We start from the raw sequence: 13744 nt of genomic DNA, 5'->3' as shown, positions 1-13744 counted from the left end.
CTCGGAGAACGGAGAACCAGACAAAAGCAAAGTCAAGTGGAAACTGGGGTTAGCGTCCATCCGTTCTAGAAGGTCCGACTCTTAACTGAAACGTACTCTAACCAAATCCATTTTTACCATGAGAAATAATGTGAATCCAATTAATCTGTTGCAGAAAGCCAAAAAAAACACATTTTCATAGTTTTACAATTACAGTTGTCCCTCGTTGATTGCGGTTAATTGGCTCCAGACCCGACCGTGATAAGTGTATTTCAGTGAAGTAGGATTCAATATTAATAAATGGAATATTTTTGTAGTTGAAGCATAGAAAACCTGTTTATGACTTTCTTTGGGGATTTTTTTTCCCATTATTAGAGCCTTGTCGACATGAAATAACACCCCTATAGTCACCTTTACACTCCTATTATTCTTTGTTTACACCACATTGCTAATGTGCAGGATCACTGATCACGGGACCATTGAAGGGACACAAGAGATGGCCACAGCTTTAAGCATAGCATGCCAGTTAGCCTCCGATTGATTTATTCTAAACTTAAGAAAGGGTTTCCAGTGGAGTGGGGAAGAAGGAAAAATTAAGAAGCCAAAACCTTACCACTTCCGCATGGAAGGGAGGAGAACTCTTTTTTTCACTCTTACCATGTGTGACATGCTATGGCTGACTACATGCAGTTTTAAGGTAATGTAAGCTAATGTCTCATATATGTTTTGTGACATTACTGACACCTAGTGACCAGAATACTTCTTATAGCTTATCTTTCATTATTTTTTTAACAATAATGGGCCATAGTCAACGCCGAAATAGCGATCATTAATACATTTATGAAAAACCGCGATAGAGTGAGGGTCCGATGTTCGAACTGCGATGTAGCTGTATAATTTTACATGCAGAAAACAATTCGAAATGCTTAAAAGACACTGTGATAAAAAATACATGAAAAACACAGTTGGACTTGCAGTGTTACGGCTGCACTTTTACTTTCCAACATTTCAAATTCCGTTGTTTTTAGTCTGCTCATTCAGGCTATCTATCAGGACTTTTGTACAAATTCCCACATCTTCCATTCTGCCTATTCTGTGCACCGTCGTAGCGTAGCATTGTGCCGGTCGTCTCCTCCGCCATGAAGCTTGCTCAGTCAATCCTCAGTTGCTGAATAGATTTCAACACATTTCTGAGATATTTACACATTTCAGTTCAGCTTCAGCATTTCAGCATTCACACACAATTTCTCATGAAATGGCTTAATCTAGTTTTATTTTCTATTTATATAGTAATTTGTATGTATTGGAATTTTATTTAACTTCATTATTCACTTTTTTTTCTTGTAGCTTTTTTTTTCTTTTGCCTTCATCAATGCACAATAATAATATAATGTAATATCTTGGCGTGCTTACACAGTTCAATCCATCTTGGACGTGAGAAGAAAGGGCTTCCAGTTCTTGGTTGACTGGGAGGAGTATGATCTGGAGGGGCCCTCTTGGATCTCTCACGCCCTCATCCTCGATCTTTCCCGCCCTTCTGATTTTCACTGTCAGTTTCTGGATAAGCCAGGTGGATACTGCTACGTTCCAGATTGCTGACTTTTACTTTGTTTTGCTGCATTCTGCTTGGTGTTGGGCGGAACTACGAGGCACACCGTTCAGGAATTATCAACTGCGACAGGATGATGCCGGATCAAACCTTTGTATTCCACTGCTTCACTAGAATGCTGCAGGGCTTCCAGTTCTCCTCAGTTTCAATGGCCATTATTGTTTTTTTCTACTTCCTACTATGGTAGTGTGTTGTAATGTTGTTGCTCAGAACTCCTGTGTTCATGAATGCACCTTGGTGTGAGTGTGATTGGTGGAGAATGAGGAAGTATTGTTGTTGTTCTGTGGTGACTGTAGGGGTGGGAAAAGTGTCTGTTCGGCACGCGGTGTGGGTTGAGAATTTGAACTGCCTTCTTAGGTTGGATCTGGTGGGACCACGGAAGTGTTTGATCAACACAAGATAGTTACCCTCACCTTCCCAGATGGGCATGTTATCCATTTTCAAGCTGTTCTGTCGGCCACAGCGTCACATTAGTGGCCGAGAACACCGTCAACCCAGCCGCTTATCTTGTTCCCTATCCCCAAATGTGGCAATCACTTACATCTCCCCACCCTGGGGCTACGCTGTAAACCGCCATTGTTACGGCTGTGAGGGAGGTCTGGCACAAAAACTGCGGCCTACTGACCCAGAGGGAGCAAGACCAGCTGTGGCAACTCTTGCTGGATTTCAAGCACTGTTTTTTTGCTGTCTGAGAATGACATGGGCCACACGGACTTCATCCATCATGATGTTGACACTGGGGATGCCCACCCAATCAGGATGAAACCCCTGACTCGGCAGGCTGCAGCTGACAAGGCCCTGCAGGAGATGCAATGTGCTGGACTTATCGAACCCTCTACGAGTTTCTGGGCATTTGTTTCATTTGTGGTCCAGAAGAAGGTCAAACAAAGATGGTTGACGGTTCGGTGTCAACTTCAGGCCCCTGAACATGGTGATGAAAAAAGACCCCTACCCCTTAGAAAAGCCCTTGTGGAGGCCCCCATATTCTCTGTGCCTGAAGGCAACCTTCCCTTGTCCTGGACACGGACGACAGCTCCGCAGCAATGCTACCCATGCTAGGACATTTGTTTAATTGATGAAATGCAAATACTGTATGTTCATTGTAAATGAATTTAGGTTCCCAATATGATTCAATCATGTTTTCTGAATAAGATTCTAAGAAAAATCTGATTAAACAATTTCATATACGTAAATCCAGTAAGAATGAGATTCATCAAAACAACAGTTGTATACAGCTGGTTACTGCGCATGCTCCACCCCCACCGGTCCTGAAGAAGTCAGAGGAGAGAGAACAGCCCTTTGGTTTACACTGATATCGTCACGTAATACATCGGAATGCTTGGCATTAACGGTAAGTCATTAATATATGTAACGGCCATTTGTTCTACTAATAAGTAAGATCACAATATTTAACATGTGCAACAGTATTATTTGTGCCATTGGTGTAATTCCTACTTTCGCCAGCAGGGCGCGCATGTCCATCGCACGCAGTGAGGACGTTGCTGATTCTGTCTTTTCACACAGAAGTTGATGAGACCAATTAATGTTCAAAAAGTTGCAAAAACAACACTTTGTTGGACTTTTTGTAGTCTTGAAGGATCCCTACTTCTGTGAGACGGTCTATTATTCATCGCTGCTGTTTCTGTGTTTGTCGAGTGAAAACTCTGGTAAGTGAAACTGTATTAGCCTCCTTAGCTTAGCATGCTAGTTGACGCTATCACAGCTGATAGCTAACTTTATTGTGTCTTATGTGTCACTAGCTTCTGTGAAAAGAAATAAAACCAATCGGGGACATATTGAATATATTGTGCATTTACATTTTCCATCGAAATCATTAGTTTTGTGAACGTTGCTGTGTTAAACAAGCTATTGCTATGTCGAAGTACTTGCTTTAAAGCTAAGGGGGGCATTTCGGGTTCATATATGCACTTGTGTATTGCTGTTAAAGGGTCATGAGCAGCTATGTTGCCATTGTCATTTAATTTCTGTTTGTGAAGAAAGAAAAGATTATACTGTACAGTTATTGAGTAGATATATTGAGATTTGAGAACATGAAGATTTTATTTTAATTAGAAACCACTACTGCATTATGCAGGTTGTTTGTTTTTTTTGTTTGAGAGAAAAAATCTGAAGAACGGCCAGCCAGACCTGAGACCAACAACGCTGGAGAGGACGACGCAGGCTTACACACGTGGGGGTGTGTACATCTTCTATAGCACTGTCTTTCTAAAACTGTCCTTAAATGTGGGCTTTTACTGATTCTCACATTTGCGGTCAGCATATATAATGTTGTCATTCTTCCAGTTTCTTGCTGCACTTTACATGCACTCTGAAAATACATGTTGTGTTTTACCCCTCAGAATACGGACAATGAGGCCATAGCCTGTGATGGGAACCTCTCATCAAGCTGGAAGACATCGGTGTCCTGATTGTAGGTGTGGAGGTTCTCAGTGATTTGGGGAGCCTGGCACTCTTGTGCGAGCTTATCCTTCTCAATCTGGATGGATGAAGATTGTCCTCTAAGACACAGTTCCTTAAAAACCAAGCTTCTGAAGCAAGTTTGAAGACATTTGTGTTGTTTGACTTTGAAGATTCCATTTAGAGGTAAGCAAGTTTAATACATGTGTGGTATGAAGCACAAATCAGCATAGCCTTGAAGGACATCGGTTGGTCTGCAACTGCAGCCTCGGCGTCAACAGACACAGGGGTGCCATGAGTCGCCACCTTCTCTGTTGCGGGGTCACAGCAGCATTCCTAAAACAAACATTTCTAACGGGCAACACACTTTAATACTACTAAGATATATAAGTGATAATTATATTGCTTCTTAATTTATGTACAGTTCCAACAGTCAGGCTACTGTATTTTTCATGAAAATGCTATCGGTTGCACTGATGTACCTTGTTTTGTAGGTGGAACTTACTCACGGCATAGTTTTTTAACATATTTATACAGCGAGTGCGCTACATGAACATTTGTAGCAAGAAAGATTTTACATTGTTTTCCAACCTGAAGGTTGCAGGTCGATCCTCCGTCCTCCTGTGATCATGACGAAGTATCCTGAACCCCCAGTTGCTGCGTCATTAGTAGGTAAATGTGCTAGCAGTGTCAAAGCGCTTTGAGTCCCTTGAAGGTGGAAAATCGCTATACAAGTGAAAAACCATTTCCAATAAATGCCTCTTCTGAAATGTTAGTTGGAATGAATACATAACACTTTTATAAGTCTTTCTTCTTTTTGTTTTTACAATTTAGATGGCCCATCAAAATATCAAACATGTTTTTCAGTTAGCATACAATATGTTTTTCATATTATTAATACACAGCGTGAGTCCTACTGTGTTAATGTATTTTTATCATAAAATGTCCTTGTTGGCATGCTATTTGCTTGATCATACATGGAAGCAGGAAGCGGAAGTCAGCTCCACCACCCACCTGTGACATCATCAGCGGTTGACTCTGTAGTTCTTTGCCTACTAACAGTTACGCCACAAGTCTTAAAAATTTTAACACAAAACACTTTTTATAGTTTTACAATTATACTTTTATAGGAATAAAGCAATTGTAAATGCATATAAATGATGAAAGAAAGGGATAAATGAACATTTGAGCTTACTTTTACCTTCAATGAAGATGTGATTCTTGACAAAGACACCATGTAGCAGCGATATCAACACTGATACCATCTTCCTGCTTTGTTATGAGTTATTTCTTTGAATTCAATAGTGTTTCTCAAAATGCTGCCACTTGCAACTTTCTTTGGCCCCATTATGGTTTACTGAATTCAAGAAACCGCAAAACACAAAGTTGGTGACTGTGTTCATCTTCTTGCAACATCATGTCTTTGGCAACAATCACATCTTCAATGAAGGTAAAAGTAACCTTAAATGTTCATTTATCCCTTTCATTCATCATTTACATGCATTATCAATTGTGTTCTACATGTCAAACTGTACTTATAAAACTATAAAACATGTTTTGTCTTAAGATTTTTGGCTTTCTGGAAAGGATAAATTGGATTTACATGATTTCTTATGGGAAACATTTATTTGGTGAGAAATGTCACATGATGTCACAAATCCTGACTAGTAGATGTTAAATTTATTCTACATATGATGCTCTTAAGTGGGTCAAACCTGTAGTGATTATCACATGCTGCAGGACTTTGGTTAAAAAAAAGTTTTCTTGAAGCATTCTTGAAGTTCAGTGGACTAAACAAATCCTTTACTAGTGCTACCTACGAAAAGAAGATTAACTGAAACAACAAGACTGAAACAAGTAAAACTAGCAAAACCTTGATTTAACTTGATTTTGTTTACGTGGAATATAGGTGGAAAGATACAAATACGTTAAACCAACAATTTATTTTTTTGAGTGTAGGAGGACTTCATTTCACAGTCGGAACCGAACATGCAGCTTTGCAGTGGCTTATGTCTTTCAAAAAGCCTGAAGGCCCGCGGGCACCTGGATTGGATTGCGGAGCTGCAAGCGGAGGACATCCGGAGCACATCATGCCAATGCCGATGCACTCTCCAGTATCGTGAGAATAGGGAAATGCTGGAGGGGCTTCACCCAGAGGCGTCGTGTGCTATGGTGGAGACGATGGGGTTGCACTGACAACCATCACTGCAGTGGAATGGGAGAAGGACAGTGACATCAGGCCAGTGTGCACACGGGTGGCTGAGCAGCACCGACTGCAGTGGGAGGCGATGGTCATGCTCTTGGGGATATAAAGGAGCTCTGATCAATGTCTGAGTCGGTGCTGCAGTCAATGCACTTTGGCATCTCACAGCACAGTCGCCGCACAGCCTTTTATTGGGGCCAGCACAGAAGAGATGTAGTGGACTATTGTGACTGTTGTGATGTGGCAAAGACGGGCCCTGACAACAGATCTCATGCCCAGCTACAACAATTCTCTGCAGACTGTCCCACGGAGAGGGTGGGGGCAGATGTCCTTGGGCCCTCCCCTTGCACAAAGACAGCTAACCGCTACATCAGTGGTTCTTTCTGCATGTCTGTTTACAGCACCACATGTACAGTAGGTGTGCCTTATGTATTACATCCTTTTCACCCAGTGGACAGCGCCTAATTCGGTAGCTCCCTCTCCTGTTCCTGTGCTCACGGCTGTGCTGTGTGTGTAACCCCACCCCTCCCACTTCTGCTCAGTGTTCACACATATGGCACCACGCATTTTGACCAATGACATGACTATTATTTAACAGAATAACAATGAGAAACAAAAGCAGAGACGGATGTAGCTTTTTGAAAAGGGGGGGTGTGGCCGAGGCCGTATGGCGAGGCACTGTAAATGTAGCGGGGGGTCTGGGGGCCCTCCCCCAGACAAATTTTTAAAATTAGACCTAATTTCCTGCAATCTGGTGATATCTGAGGCCAATTTTATGTCCTTAATTTCTAGAGTTTGTTGTTATTTTTATCCTTGTAATATATCGTTTAAGCCAAAACATCCTATTTATAAAATTACCGGTACTAGGAGAAACCCATTTTAGCTCAATTTCGTAAAATATTTTCCAATTTGAAGCAGCTGTAAATTCTGAGGATTTGAGTATAATTTTATGTCACTGGGGATTGCTTTTCTGGTTAATTTTCATTGAGAATAGACAACAGTTTTCCTTATAGTCATGATGCCAGAACCTTTTATTTTGCACCTCCACCTGACTAGCCATGTACAGCACACGAAAAGGAGCCAGTTCCTGTTGTTCACTTCGAAGAGCCGAATCATTCGCAAATGATTCATCACTATGTTACTCAACTCCACAAACTTTGGCTTTTCCTTGAAGATATCTTTACTTTTACACATGTATGACTTTAGAGTACTTCATACCGAATGTGGTGAAAAGAAAAGTCTTTTGAGAATAGTAACTTAAGCTTAACAGTCCTTTTGGTGTGATTGGGTTGATTTAGCGATATCAGCAGCTGATAGGTGGCCCCCTTACTGCCTCATTTCTGGCCCGTCCAATCAGTTTGCTGCACTGCTGTGTTATGCAACAGGCTGCCTTCATGTGTGCAGGGGTGGGGGAAAATAAAGCTACTGTGACCAACTAATCACTCTCTTTTTTTTTAAAGGCAACCCAGCGCTGCAAGCAGGGGTAAGCATGTGTTAAGAAATATTTTCTAATTGCATTTTGATGTAATTGTTTAGTTATCACACAGACATAACACTTCCACATAATGGCTGGAGTTATACTGAATATATATGTCTGAATATATCTATGCATTATAGCCGAAAAATGCACATGCGTTTTGGCTTAGTTGGTCTTTTGGAAACCCCAGGGTGAAGATATCCAAAAATTGCTGCTTCAGTGTTTGTGTATGGCCAGGTAAAACAGCTTTTTGTCTTGAATTATAAGAAATGTGTGACGTATTTAAACCTTATTTCACAATAGAACACCAGTAGTGAAGTTATTAACTGACAGATTTCACAGGTGATTCAAAAATGTAAATGAGAGCTGATTTGAAAGATAATGTACATGTCATTGAACATGTGATATACAGTATCACTATGTTATCAGCTGTGGTTGCTTTTCAGGCTTCTCATTGGACAAAATGAACACGAGAGCCGGTTAAGGTGCTTTTATGTTAAGATCTCTTTGTGAGCACCGAAAATATCCACGTTTGAGTGGACACGACTTTAGTTTAAAATGGATTTGAATGTGAACCTTGTTCTTTGCAGCTGTTAATGACTGAGCGAAGACAGGTAATTGGTTAGAGGAGATTGGCAGAACAACAGAACCACTGTCTACTCACAATAAAGCAGAAAAGCAATCCCTTATCAGCGACTGTTAGTAGACTAAAAGCTTCAAAATCCAAATGACATAACACTGCGAGCCTTTTAAAACACTATTTGGGTGCTTTGGATGCAAACTATTCTAAATGCACTTGTGCAATATTCCTAACAGGCTCTTTGTAAAGATCTTGTAATTCCCATTCAGTAAGGTGTTAGCATGCACATGTTCAGACCATGTTCTATATGGTCACTGTTGCTCAATGTGTTCTTTGCACCCAGTTACACAACAGTGACTTTGCATGTTTGCGTAAAAGAAACAACGTCTATATGTTTTTAGTTCACCATTCATTTTCCATACCGCTTTCCATACTGTTCAGAGTTGCAGGGAGCTGGAGTCTATCCCAGCACACTTTGAGAGGCTGGATACGCCCTGCACTGTCAATCATGGGGCACAGATAAAGACAGACAGACACACACGCTATATGACATAAATATGTAATGGCAATCCAAAGTTTGGTTTAGTAGTTGGCAGAGGTGGGAGAATGTCAGTCTTTTGCAAGTCTTAAGTAAGTCTCAAGTCTTTAATTCCAAGTCTTGAGTCAAGTCAGATGTCTTGATCCGCATTTTCTGGTTTCCAATCCGATCCGGTAATAATAAGCTTTTGTTGCAAACATGAATTTGTGGAATTGAATATGGTTATGAAAATAGCTCTTCAAAGCATTAAAAATAATGCAACCAAAGTATTGCTGAATTTACTTTTTTATTCCACAGCATGACCAACAATATTGTTTGGCTTTTGTAACAAACCTCTGTGAGTCAGGTCCCTAATCCAATAAAAGATCCAATAAAAGTCCATCCAGTCAAAGATAAAATTGGAAAAAATGGGCATGCAAAATACTTTTAGGGTAGGACTAATGGTTTGACAATAGATCAATTTGTGGTGTGATTTACAATAAATGACTTTTTTTTTTTTTAACAAACTCTCTACAACACAATAGTAATTTTTTGACGGTCCCCAGTATAAATGGTTAGAGCAGCACTTTCGTGCAAGCTCCCCGCACCATGACACAGCAGTCCGGGCACAGTGAGGGGGAACTACCGCTGTAGGTACGGAGCCGAATATCCAATGTCCAACGTCAAATTAACGCGGACATCTCTGCATGGTGGTGGTGCATTTTCTTCATGTGGGTGGCGGGAGTCGCGTGGCAACCAGCTTTGAGGCGCATTACTGCACCTACCGTGTTGGAGTGTGCCCCAGAGTTACGAACGATTGGCCCGATCTCGTGGCGGAAGCCGATTTTATCCAATCTTCAAAATACAGCTAATCGGCAGTCGATCCCGATCCCGATCCTGAATATCGGATCGGGACATCCCTATTTTCAAGCATAAAAATGACTAAATGAAGTAAAATACAAACACATAGGCATCTAAAGGCATACAAAGATCCGTCTGTTACTCTCGTGCTGCAGGTTTTGCACACAGCAATTAGCTTTTTGTTTGCGAATGCAAATGAAAAAAACCTTCTCGGTATAGCATGCTGACACATCCCGGTGTTAATCACTGATGCTCTGCAGCTGTCTGGCACTGATAGAAATGTAATCCACACCCTTGTTTGTTCTTAAACCGGATTGGATGTGATGCATTCAATGAGGCAGATTCTGTGGGAACATTCGTTGTCTTGCTGAAAATGGCATAATAACGGTCACGTTAGTTGAATACTTTGAATGGGGACACATTTTACTCAACACACTCACTGAAAAATATTTTCAAGTCAACACACTAAAGTCTTGAGTCAAGTCCCCAAATCATTGATGTCTAAGTTACATGAGCTGCAAGATGATGATATTGTCCAGTCTGAAGTCATCAAAAATGTGACTTGAGTCAGACTTCAGTCCAAGTCACTTGACTCGAATCCACACCTCTGGTAGTGGATGTAGAACCGTGGTGCCCAGTACGTTGATGGCAAGCTACCGGTCGACTGCGAAGGTATTATTTGTCAATCGCTTGTGTCACCCACGTCATAAATGTCACTTTGTAGATGTCATATGACATCAGTCAGCTGACATTAAGCTCCCCTCCAGATTTGCTGTTGCGCCTCTGCGGCAAAGTAAGTGGTGATTGGTGAACAGATGTCTCCAGCGAGACACGGATCTGAAACTCTCATCTTGATTATTCCGATTACGGATAAACGTAACGCAGTGGTTAGATGCCTATTCTATAACAAAAGTTGTCTGTTCACTTTTAGCGGTTAATCGATTTAATGGCTGAGCTTAGCTTCCTGAAATCCACGATAGAAATGTGTGTTTTATACACTGTTGTTGGTGAAACTATTATTTCATGATGAATTGGAAAATGTGCCCATTGCTGAACCCTTTTTAATATGTTGTCCATTGTCTCTTGCATTATCATTTTCATTTCTTGCATATCTGTAATGCTTAATAGCAAACGCTAACTGGACATAATACATGAAGTGTATGTATAATGAACGTAACATGGCTACTTTGACTGATATACTACTCAGGTTATGTACACAACTATTGAAGAATTATCTAATTATCTTTATTGCCATTTGAATTGAATTGTGAATTATTGAATGATAGCAAATTTGGCCTTTAAACTTTGAAACTCTGAATAGTGGAACATTAACCATTAATATTTAATAGAGCTGTGGCCTCGAGTCATGCGACTTGGACTCAAGTTATATTTTTGATGACTTCAGACTCGACAATATCATAGACTTGCAAAATAATCATAGACTTGCAACTCGACTTGGACTCAGGGCACTGACTCGGACTTTAGCCTGTGACTCAAAAATACTTAACATTTTCAGTGTGTGTTGAGTAAAATGTGCCCTCTATGTATCCCCCAAGTATTCAACTAACGTGACCGTTATTATGTCAGACTGCACATTTTCCCACAGAATCTGTCCCATTGAATGCATCGCATCTATTAACGTCCAATCAGGTTTAACAACAAACAACGAGGGCGTGGATTACATTTCTATGAGAGCCAGACTGCAGGATGCAGGACAACACCGGGATGTGTCAACATGCTACAGAGGATAATATCATTTCTATTCACAAATTATGAGGGCATTAACAAAAACAAATCCTGCAGTACGAGAATAACAGATGGACAAGCGACAATAACTTTGAACTTTGTTCGGTGAGTTGGACTGATAGCTGTTGTAAGCTAATGCTTTGGGTAACTCTAGCTCAATTAGCTCCATTTTATTCAACAGTACATGTTCCCTTGTAAAATTGCAGTGGCTACAAACTTAAATAAGTTGGCTCAACTGGTTAAGTGGAAGAAGATGGGATGTACAGGTATGCATGCTAAATAATGACATGTTCCTGAAAGAGGGGCGGACAGAAAGTGACGTCGGGGTTTCAGAGTTGAGTTTAGTGAGTAACGGCCGCAAGTAGCCCGTGTTTTTAATTTTTTAGTTATTATTTATCAGGGGTTATTGTGCCTGTTGTGAGCTAATTAGAACTTGCATTAAAAGCCTGTTATTCCGCTGTAATGACGGTTTGTGCCACATACTACTACTGCACATGCATGGGCAAAAACAGCTGTTTTGAGTAGTGATGTGCGATACCACTCATTTCCTTTCCGAGCCGATAGTGACTAACTATCTGGCTAGTATCAGCGATACTCATCCGATACCGATACCTAATACAGATGTGTCTGGTAATTTTAAAAAGTAGTATATTTAAACTCACAGCATAGTTTATAGCATAAAAATACAATATATCAGGGTAATATATTTATTTACTCTAAACTCTCAAGTGTATTGAGGTATACTATGTTATTTATAATATAGCCAAGCTAATAAACAACCGAAAAACAGAGGACTAAATCATATAAAATATGTAAAAGTGGTGTTTTAAAATTTAAAAAAAGAAAAAATTAAAATAATAAAACCATAAAAGGTAGCTCATTTATCGGTGCTTTGATGCCATAGTGCCATTGTTTAATAGGCTGGAAAAAAGCTACATTTCATTCTATGAAATGCTGCTTCATGTTTATAAAACGGAAATTTTATCATAAATACCATTGTTTAATCGGTGGAGTATAAAACATGTATATTAAATATATTTAATATTGGGTTGTTTTGATCAAGTTTGATCCGTGTGTGTCTGACCAAACACTTCAGTAACATTACTGACAACACCGTGTGAACGGTGTAAAATACTACTTTTCATCAATGTCATTGAATGCGTCTTTATATGCCTTATATACCTTATATTTGTATTATACTTATATTTTTATGCTTGAAAATTATTAATTTAGGCAAAAAATATGTAACGTTTGCTTAAATCTGCATATGTTTTGACTAATGATAAGCCATGAATATATTTTTGAAAAACGTGAGAGTGAAACCGCTAAATTAAATTAAATTATTATTAAATTATTATTTGGTAAACACTAAACATTGCTTATGACTCAAAACAAGTTGAAAATTTCAAGCCTATGACTTCTGACCTGACTTGAACTCTCTTGTCTTGACCTGAGACTTACTTGAAATTTTCAGAACACTAACTCTCTCCCACCTCTGGTATTGAGCATAGTAGCGTCCAAGTTTACTACTGCTTAGATTTGATATGTTATATGTTTTATAGTAAGAGTTTAATCATTTGTACTTGCAACTTGCATGCTGAAAAAGTGTGTGCACCTCTAATGTACATATACAATGTACATAAATACTCATATTTATAAATATGTATTCTCTATGTTTATAGTAGGAGGTAGATGTTTGGGAGTTGGCCATTTCAAAAATAGCTCGCAGGCTGAAAAAGTGTGAACAACCATGGTGTCGAAGAAAGTCTTGCTGGTAAGCATAGGTCAGACGTTTCTTTAGGTTGCCCACCAGGGTTGCACACATCTCAGGAGGGATTTTGGTAAGAGAAACATCCTCAAAGCAAAATGTTTGACAGTGGGCATGCTGTTGTTCACTTGATGCCTGGAAAGACCTTGATTTTGCTGTCATGTGTGCACATCACATTCTCCCATCTCCCGAGCCTTGTGTGAGTCATTCAGGTGTTTTCATGTCAAAGTTTCAGACGGGTCTGTACATGTGTCTTATTGGGCACTGCAGCATCTCAATCCATGACAGCAAAGTGTCTTACTAATGCTGTTCTTGCCGACTGTGCTTCCGAACTCCCTTGACATCATCAACCAGCTCCTCCCTTGTCATTGTGGGCTGCGCCCTCACCTTGTTCAACCCCACCAGGTGCAATCTTTCATGGAGCTCAAGAGTGAGGGTAAATGACTGTTATCTTGGATTTCTTGCATTGATCAATGAGCGTACCAATAGCGCTCTCTTTCTCACCAAGCTTCAATCCATGTCCTTGAGGTCCTTTGACAGATCTTTGGTCTTGCCCATGGTGGTGGAGAGTGTGAATGGAAGAGAG

General features: G+C 40.1%; 1 protein-coding gene across 6 annotated transcripts in view; it reads left to right on the top strand.

Annotated features, from left to right (window-relative positions):
* The first annotated feature begins 3062 nt into the window (after nt 1-3062).
* The window catches only part of aldh1l1 (aldehyde dehydrogenase 1 family, member L1), a 47295-nt gene continuing 36613 nt past the window's right edge, over nt 3063-13744 (top strand). For 2 of the 6 annotated variants that reach the window (XM_054784066.1, XM_054784062.1), the window contains exons 1-4: nt 3063-3255; nt 3684-3785; nt 3949-4192; nt 7670-7692. The gene's annotated coding sequence lies outside the window, so the exon portion shown is untranslated. Of the gene's footprint in view, nt 3256-3683; nt 3786-3948; nt 4193-7142; nt 7693-11315; nt 11496-13145; nt 13165-13744 lie in introns of those variants that run through there. The other 4 variants (XM_054784065.1, XM_054784067.1, XM_054784064.1 and 1 more) reach the window with 4 other exon arrangements.

Source organism: Dunckerocampus dactyliophorus, chromosome 8 (genome assembly GCF_027744805.1).
Source record: "Dunckerocampus dactyliophorus isolate RoL2022-P2 chromosome 8, RoL_Ddac_1.1, whole genome shotgun sequence".
Taxonomy (NCBI): domain Eukaryota; kingdom Metazoa; phylum Chordata; class Actinopteri; order Syngnathiformes; family Syngnathidae; genus Dunckerocampus; species Dunckerocampus dactyliophorus.
Note: the sequence above shows the minus strand (reverse complement) of the source record. Positions and strands in the feature narration are given on the sequence as shown.